The sequence below is a fragment of the Alligator sinensis genome, unplaced genomic scaffold (assembly GCF_000455745.1).
Source record: "Alligator sinensis unplaced genomic scaffold, ASM45574v1 scaffold956_1, whole genome shotgun sequence".
Classification (NCBI taxonomy): Eukaryota; Metazoa; Chordata; order Crocodylia; family Alligatoridae; genus Alligator; species Alligator sinensis.
Window position 1 is genome coordinate 968,733 of NW_005842496.1, and position 9,171 is coordinate 977,903.

General features: G+C 45.5%; 1 protein-coding gene across 1 annotated transcript in view; it reads right to left on the bottom strand.

The window, feature by feature from the left end:
* STS (steroid sulfatase) overlaps window positions 1–9,171 on the bottom strand; it is a 172,850-nt gene that overhangs the window by 160,299 nt on the left and 3,380 nt on the right. The window lies entirely within an intron of this gene.

Sequence of the window (9,171 nt, forward strand, 5' to 3'; positions counted from 1 at the left end):
GAAAGGGAAAGAAAGCTAGAGGGCGACAAAACTGATTGGACCAAAGCATGGATCAAGCAAAATACCCAGATGTATTATAAATCATTAAGAAGAAAAAAAAACCCCTCCCTTTTTAAGCTACCCCTTTTAATTCCCCTCTTAATTTGAAGGTTTACTTCTGCTTTATAACCAACGACAGTCCAACTTAAAATGCATGAAATCTCTTATAGGAAGGGATCAGAACCTAGGACTTCCTTCTCCCAAGGGGATTACTCTGCATTTCTCTCCAGAGAAAGCTTTTTGTCCTGGAATCCTACAGACATACTGGTCCATTGTCTGGTATGGGAAGTAATTATCTGTGAAGTATGTGAGATAAAATGTGCTACACTTTTTCTCTTGGACAATATTGTGTATGGCTGTTAAGTTAATCATGGCTCATTGAAGTTAATTCCCAGTCATTCCTGGGACAAACCTGTCAGTCTGTGTGCTCTCCCTGGCAAAAGAGCAGCAACTCAGCTTGGAAAGACAACCTGTGTAAAAGGCTGTGCATCTCCTCTTTTGTTCTGGATTTTGCCTCAGGTCAGCTAGGACCACCTCCAAGAATCCCTCCACTTACAGCCTGGGGGTGGACCTCTCTCCTTGCTGTGCCTGAACAACAGTTTTATAGTCATACACCTAGATGTTCTTGGCCCTGCCTCTGCACTGCAAGCACATAAGCTAGCATATGTAGACTGAATTGCACTGTGTGGAGCTACATACATATGTTCAGTTTCTGCTGGGAGAGTCACTGCTCTCTCAGGAGAACCCACAAATGTACAGATGTTCACAATTTTTCTCTCAGAGCAAACATGAGAGAAAATGGCTACTGTGGGTGAAAAATAATTTGGGAATAAGCCAAGTGAAGTGGCTCCCAGAAGAGTCTCTCTCAGGAGTCTGTATGTCTACACAGATAGGACTGCACTTACAAGGCACATATGCTTCGGCCTTTTATGATAAGAAGACAGGCTCTGTGCATGGGCAAAGAGCAGAGGATGTGATATGCCTTGACTTTAGCAAGGCTTGACATGGTCTCCCACACCATTCACATTAACAAGCTAAGGAAATACAGCCTTGATTAAAGTACTGTAAGGTGGTTACATGCTGGTTGGATCATTGTGCTCAATAAGTAGTCTTCAATGGGTCAATACCTAGTTAGGAGTAGGGATGTAAATGTTGTTAAAAAAATTATCCATTTAACCTCCTCTATTTATATTGATCAAACAGTTAACTGATAACATACACTGCCCCACCCTCCACTGGGGAGGGACAGCAGCTGCACGCCCAGAGCAGCATGGAGAGCTGTGCACAGACCTGCTTGGACACAGCTGCTGCTGGAACCTGCTCCCCAGGGCCTTTAATAGTGGGGGAGGAGGCAGAGGCAAGCCCCACTGGACAGCACAGCTCTCATGAAGCTGTGGGCACCAGAAGCAGGCGAGGGGCTTTCCCAGCTGCCACCATGTTGGCACAGAGGAAGCAGACTAGCTATGGGTAGTAGCCCCCTCACCTCTTCCTGTTCCCTCCTCCTCACTGCTCCCTCCTGCCTGTTCTGCTATTTTTCTGTACCTGAGGCACTGCACCACTACCCTTCCCCACCAGACTGCACCTGCACTAACTGTTAACTGGCAATGCATTACTGGTATAAATATACTTCTTATTTAACCCTTCACATCTCTAGTTGGGAAGAGGTACCAAGTGGGGCTCCCCAGAGGTCTGTCCCAGTTCTGATACTGTTAAACATCTCCATTAATGATTTGGATGATGGGATTGAGTGCAAATTTAGAAATTTAGTGGATGACATCAAGTTGAGCAGAGTTGCAGCCACTCTGTTTGGAAGGGTTAGGATCAAGAATGACCTAGACAAACTCGAGAAATGGTCTAAAAAAAAAAAATCGATCAGATGAAATATAACAAGGACAAGAATAACAACATGTTCAAATACAGACTATGGAATGACTGGCTATGCTGCATTACTATAGAAAAGGACCTGGGAGTTACAGGCAAAGATAAGCTGTATATAAGCCTACAGTGTGCTCTTGCTGCAAAAAAACCCCAGATATAGATTTTATTAACAGGAGTGTCTTTTGTGAGTCAAGGAAAGTGATTTTTCCATTTTATTCGGTACTTATGAGGCCTCACCTGGAGTACTGTGTCCAGTTTTGGGCCCTATACTTCAGCGCACAGTGATAAAAGAATTCAGCAAAGTGTGACAAAAATACTTAGAAACATGATTTATGAGGAAAGGGTGAAAGAACTAGGGTTTTTTAGTCTGGAGAACATAAGACTGAGAGAGGATTTAATACAAGTTTTCAAATATCTGAAGGGTGATTATGGAGAGGATTGAGATTAGACTTTTTTCTGTGGCTGTAGGGTGCATGACTAGGAGCAATGGATTCAAGATGCAGCAGAGAGAATTTTAGATTGGAGATTAGGAGGAATTTTCTAACTGTGAAGGTGGTCAAGTATTGGAACAGGCTACCTAGAGCAGCATTTCTCAATCCGTGGGTTGCGACCCACAATGGGTTGCAAGAATATATGAAAGGGTCATGGACAAACTTTAAAAACGGTTCAGTCAACTTTATAAATAGATTCTTCTTCAAAGGAGAAAAACATGGGAAACCATGGCTTTACCCTTGCAGGGTGGCAGAGTTCCTGGCCTGGCTAGTGTGTAGTCTACTGTTCCTACTCAGTTTCTCTGTTCACAGTGCAAATACAATAGAATCACTACGTATGTAAGTGTCAAAAATACCATTTAGATGCAATAAGGGAAACAGAATTTTTCCTCTGCATACCCAGTTGGCTGGTTTTAACAGGAGGGGGATGGATACATGTAGTCCATAACTTGGTGGCACTTTCTCTGGAAGTAAGAGTTGTGAGGTTGAATCCCATCTGGGTGACAGCTTTAGAATTCATTTTCCTACTTCCATCTCTTACTAGTGAGAAGAGGGCTGCTACTACCACTGCTGCTTACTACTGAAATGCTTGTGTGCTGTCACTGTCAAAGAGCTGTTTGGTGGTAGCAGTCATCACCTATGAAATCAAGGACTTAGGTAAAGTATACATGCTTCCTATGCCAATTTGGATCAGAACAGAGTTAAGAGCAAAGTACTTGGGCGACTGGGATGGACCGCTTCATAGTGTATGCTGCAGACCAAGTCTAGGTACCTACAGAACTTTTCAGGCCAATATGGAGACAAGTAAGAAATCATTTTTGACCGACTAAAAGAGACTATTTTTTCACTATTTGTCACTTAGGTACCTAAATTCTGCCTACATTCTGTTGACATGCCTTACTGGTCAGTTAGGATCTAGTTCCTAATCCTGTTTCTTTTCATTGTTCTCTAGACCAGTGGTTCTCAATTGGGTATTTTGAGAGCCCCACAGGGGTGCTGAGATGTAACTGTTGCAGCAGCAACCAAGTAAAGCTACCCTGCATGCAGGGCTGTAGCACACATACATTCCTCCTACATTAAGGTTCTCTGATAATCCTAATGTAGCCCAGGTATACACGGGTTTGTACTCCCCTCTACAATTGAGGGAATTATTGGCAGGGCAGTGTGCTGTGGAGGGACACTGCAGCCCAGTGGCAGCCTCTGTCCCCTACAGAGTCAGGCCCAGTCAATAAATTAATTAACTATATACAAATTTATTATTACAACAAAACCATTAAAGGGTAAGGACATAGATTATACATATGTGCACATTTACAAAACAATAAACTCTATACCATACATACATACATACACACATGATCATTATTCAAAAATACAAGTGAACAATAGAACAACCCAGAACAAAGGATATTGATCGGGCAACCTTATCACTCTATTAATATACGAAATATTACTTCAACTTATTCACATAAACTATAAGGGACAGTCTACAAATATAACAAGGAATTCTTAGAAACCTCAGTGCACTGGGGCTAGGTCTGCTCCCGGATCCTTTGCGCAGCATTGTCTGCACTGAGCTGCTGCCCTGTGCCAGCAGCTGTAGACCCAAGCCACCTCAAGTGGCTCCCAGGGTCTCTCACCCTCTGCAGCACCTCCTGCACCGAGCTCCTGGCCTCATGTGGAGGTTGGGGACCTGAGTCGCCCAAGCGGCTCCAAAAATCCGGCTCTGAGCACCGTGTTTCTGGCCACATACCAAAGGTTGCAGACCCGAGCCATCTCACGCAGCTCCCAGGGTCCAGACACCGTGCTGTGCACGAGAGCCTAACCACTAGAGCCATCCACTGCTCCCTGCTTATGGTAGTCTTCAGGGGCTGTTCCAGGCTACTGTATTGCCCTGCTGAGCAGCTCTTCTAAGCCCCACTCTTCTCTGTCCCCAACGCATCTCCCTTGTGCTGGGCACCCAGCTCCTTTTATACTCACCAGGGCTCTGCCCCTGAAGTCTTCCAGACCTGACAGCGTTGCAGTCTACAATCAGGTCCAGCAGAGCTCCTCTTCCTCTCCCCTCAGCAAAGGGGCTGACTTCACTTCTCTTGCTGCCTCCTGATTGGTGCATGGGCTCCACCAGTCAAAACAGCAGAATCTCAAGCCTGGGACTCAACCCAAGCTCCAAAAGGTAAGCCTGCTACACTGAGATAGGACAGGGGAACTTGCTGGCCCACCTCCCCTTCCTCCCTGGAAACAAAGGTTGCAGGACAGTTCTACCTGGCTGCCCGTTTCTGAGACATAGGAGCTGGGAGGGGCAGATTGGGAAGGGCTATAGATCAAGCCAGCTTTCCTAGTCTTCTTTAGAGTTATTAGAGAGACCTAATGCAGGAGGAGGGTACACATATGCTACAGTCCTTTCCAGGCTAGCAGTGCAGTAAGTGAGTGGGGTAGTTTTACCTGGAGATAATAATATCTGGTCGAGAAGAACTGAGGAGTTGAAGCAGCACCAACAGAGGTTCTCAACTGAGGGTGCCACTACATTAAAAAAGTGATGGAGGGGTGCTGTGACTTTGATAAGGTTAAGATCCTGTGCTCTAGACTCGAGGTACCTATTTAAGAATTCTGAAGCCTAAGTCAGAGGGATTTAGTCCTAGAGACCTAAGTCCAAGAGCATGAGCCACAATTCTAACATTATGTTGTGGGTGTCAAATAGCCCTGGGTGCAAACAGACCTCACCAGCATAGTCACTCCCAACCCACAGACTCTCCCGCCCAGCCCTGATGGTGTCCCTCACTCCTGACTCACAGCTCGCTGCCTCCCAGAATAGTTCCTCCGGTTCCTAAAGCTCTGCTTTCATTGTGCAGAAAATTACCCGCATCTTGGCTAGGCTGAGAGGCTTGGCACCTACCTCTTTGCTACACTCAATCAGGATTTGCAAACTAGGTGTTCTTCTGCCAGAGTCCCATGAAGGGCCCAATCCAATAGATGTACATTCAGGATATCTAACAGAGATTGACATCAATAGGCACGTCCAGACAAGCATACATGTGTGGCTTGTGACCCCTCAAAGCTGTTTGGGTCACCTCAAATTGTATGCAGTGCATGTGCAACTGTTCACTGCACTGCTAATTTGCAGCATGGTGCCAAAATTTGATACTGGTGTCCAAAAACACTGTCGCAAAAAAAAGCAGTGTGGTGCACACAGCAGCAGAGTGCGCTGCCAGAAACGGTGCTTGGCCATCCAGAGTCATGGTCTGGCCACCAGCCAGGCTCTGCAGCTGGATCGGAGCTGCTGCTCCCCTGGGAGGGCCCCAGGACCCCAGGTAAGGCTGCTGGGGTGCTGGCCTCAACCTCCCCTGCCTCACCTGTGACAATTTGGTGCGTCCTGGAGTGTACATGCAGGGGTGTGCCACAGCTGTGCTGTGCTGCAGCAAAAACACATCCCTGCTTGTGCATGCCCAATGGGTTCAAAACAATTGGCTGCCACCTTCATTCAACAATGTGACTGGAAGTAGAAACCACCTTATAATAGCTTATTAGTTAGAGCATCTGTACAGAGTTGAGAAGTTCAAAATTTTTTTCAGCCAGAAGGGCTGGGGAGATTTTGACCCTATTTTCTAGGGAAGTGCACTTACCACCAGGCTTAGGGTAAAGTGGGCAGGGTACATCCACCTTTCTACTGAAGCTTTCTCAATGTGCAGTAAAGAATGCATGAAGCATAGAAAGAGAGGAAAAGTGCTTAGTTACAATCTAGGCTCCCACTGCCAATGTCTATTTGATGAAAAGAACATAAATTAATCACTGGACTAGGAACCAGAACCTAGGACCCCCTCTACCAGAGCATCCTCATCACTAAGCTAGAGCTACCTTTGTCACTTTTCTCTGCTGTTTCTCTGGCTATGTGAATCTTGTATTCCTGTGGACTTCAAGAAGCTTCAAAAAGAGAGACACGTGCCTTTAGCTGGTGCTTATGGCACTCTGCTAAGCAATGGTGGGTTGAGTCCTCTCAGGTATTAAAACTTGAGTTACCTCCTTATTCGACTACTCTGAGATCTAGACTATTGTATTTAAGAATGACTCCTTTTATATGCACATTGTGCAAGAAAAGGAATCCAATCATTCATACCAGAAAGGATAACTTAGCCACCCAATCACACACAGGTGTCTAACACAGGGCCACAGGAAGTTGTCTAAATTCTGAAGAGATGCTAGATGTTTAGACACAGCTCTCTCTTCAGAGGTTCTTAATGGAACGCTTAGGTTGTGGCATGAATAAAACAAGAGACATACATTACATGCCCATCATAGACTTTTGTAGATTTCATAGACATTAGGGCTGGAAGGGACCTCGGAAGATCATCGAGTCCAGCCCCCTGCCCCAGGGGCAGGAAGTCAGCTGGGGTCATAGGATCCCAGCAAGATAAACATCCTACTTTCTCTTGAAGGCATTCAAAGTAGGTGCTTGAACCACCTCTGATGGCAGGCTATTCCAGACCTTGGGCGCTCGGACAGCAAAGAAATTCTTCCTTATGTCCAGCCTGAAATAGTCTTGCAGTAGTTTATAACCGTTCGACCTTGTCACCCTTGGGGTGCTCTGGTGAACAAACGGAAGTTCCCCCAAATCCTGGTGAACACCCCTTATAAACTTATAGGTGGCCATCAGATCACTCCTGAGCCTGAGCTTTTCCAGGTTGAAGAGTCCCATGGCTCTCAGCCTCTCATCATAAAGTCTGTTTTCCTGACCTCTGATTATGCGTGTGGCTCTCTTCTGCACTCTCTCAAGCTTCTCCACAGCCTTTTTGAATTGTGGAGCCTGAAACTGGACGCAGTACTCCAGCTACGGCCTCACCAAGGCCAAGTACAATGGGAGAATGATGTCCTGGGATTTGTTTGAGAAGCATCTATGGATGCATGCCAGCGTTTTGCTCGCTGTACTAGCAGCATCATCACATTGAAGGCTTATGTTCATCTTGTGGTCAATCATGACCCCCAAGTCCCTTTCATCTGTAATGCTAGCCAGTGTAGCACTGCCGAGCCTATAAGCGTGCTGCAGGGTTTTCCTCCCAAGGTGGAGAAATTTGCATTTTTCAGTGTTAAACACCATCAGGTTCTTATCCGCCCATTTCCTCAGCCTGTCAAGGTCAGTCTGGATCGCCTTCCTGTCCTCAGGTGTGGCTGCTTTACCCCAGAGTTTGATATCATCGGCAAACTTGGCCGGTCCACTTCTGATACCAACGTCTACATTGTTAATGAAGATGTTGAAAAAAACAGGTCCAAGGACAGAGCCTTGAGGAACCCCACTGGTCACACACATCATGTGTGTGGTGTAATCTTCCCTCCTCCAGGGATGTCTGCTCTTTATTATTGCCCCTCTTAATACAGTCTTCTGGACCTCTCCAGTAGGTCTGTAGGACTAGAGCTGTATGATCACTCCACCTAGGTTCCCTCAACTCAAAGTAGTAGCTCTGTGCATTTGCTTCCCACCTGTTTAAAAGGGTAAATATATCAATAAAACATTGTGTTCAACTGATACCTATATATATATATACAGCAGCATTTCATTTTAATCACAAAGAACAAATATTTGGGGGGTTTTAATAAGAGAATTTGGATTTTTTTTAATCAGAGAATTTGGGATTTTTAAACAGAGAAAAATCAGGATCCAAATGTGCCTCAGTCCTCTATTTTCTTTGCCCTTCACTGGACTGTCTCCTTTTTGTCCACATCTTTTCTGTAGTGGGGGCCCCAAGACAGGACACAGTACTTCCGATATGGTCTCACCAGTGCCATGTAGAAGGGAATAATCACTTCCCTCAATCTGCTGACAGCTTTCCTATTAATGCAGTTCATACTTGCTGTTAGCCTTTTCTGCAACAAAGACACAGTGGTGGCTCACATTCAACTTATTGTTCACTGTAACCTGCAAGTCTTTTTCTGCAGAGCTGATGCTTAGCCAGTTGGTCCCCAGCCTATACCAGTGCATGGGATTGTTTCGTCCTAAGTGCAAGACTTTGCACTTTTCCTTATTGAACCTCATGTGATTTATTTTGGTCCAATCCTTCAATTCGTCTAAATCTCTCTGAATCATAGCCCTTCCCTCCAGTGTATCTACTACTCCCCACAGCTGGGTGTCATCTGCAAACTATCTGAGGGTGCAGTCCCAGGTCATTGATGAAGATACTGAACAAAGCTGGACCAAGAACCAAACCCAGGGGCACTCCACTAGAGACAAGCCACCAACTAGACAGAAAGCCATTGATTACTGTTTTCAGAGCCAAATGATCCAACCAGCTTCCTATCCACCTTACAGTCCATTCATCCAACTCATACTTCCTTGGTTTGCTTTCAATAATGTTATGGGAGACAGTATCAAATGCCTTGCTAAAATTAAGGTATATCATGTCCACTGCTCTTCCCACATCCAAGGAGCCAGTCTTCTTGTCATAGAAGGCAATTGGGTTGTTCAGGTATGACTTGCCCTTGAATTCATGGCTGACTGTTCCTAACCACCGTCTTCTCCCTAAGTGTTTAGAAATGGATTCCTTGAGGACCTGCTCCATGATTTTTAATAAATAGTCTCTACCCTGTTCTTTCACCACTGTCGTCTGTTCACCTCCTCCCCAAACTGTGCTGCCAGCTGCAGTAGTCTGGGAGCTGACCTTGCTTGTGAAGACAGAGGTGAAAAAGGCATTGAATACTTCAGCCTTTTTTGCATCCTCTATCACTAGGTTGCTCTCCTCACCCCCCATTCAGTAAGAGACCTATCTTCATGGCAGGC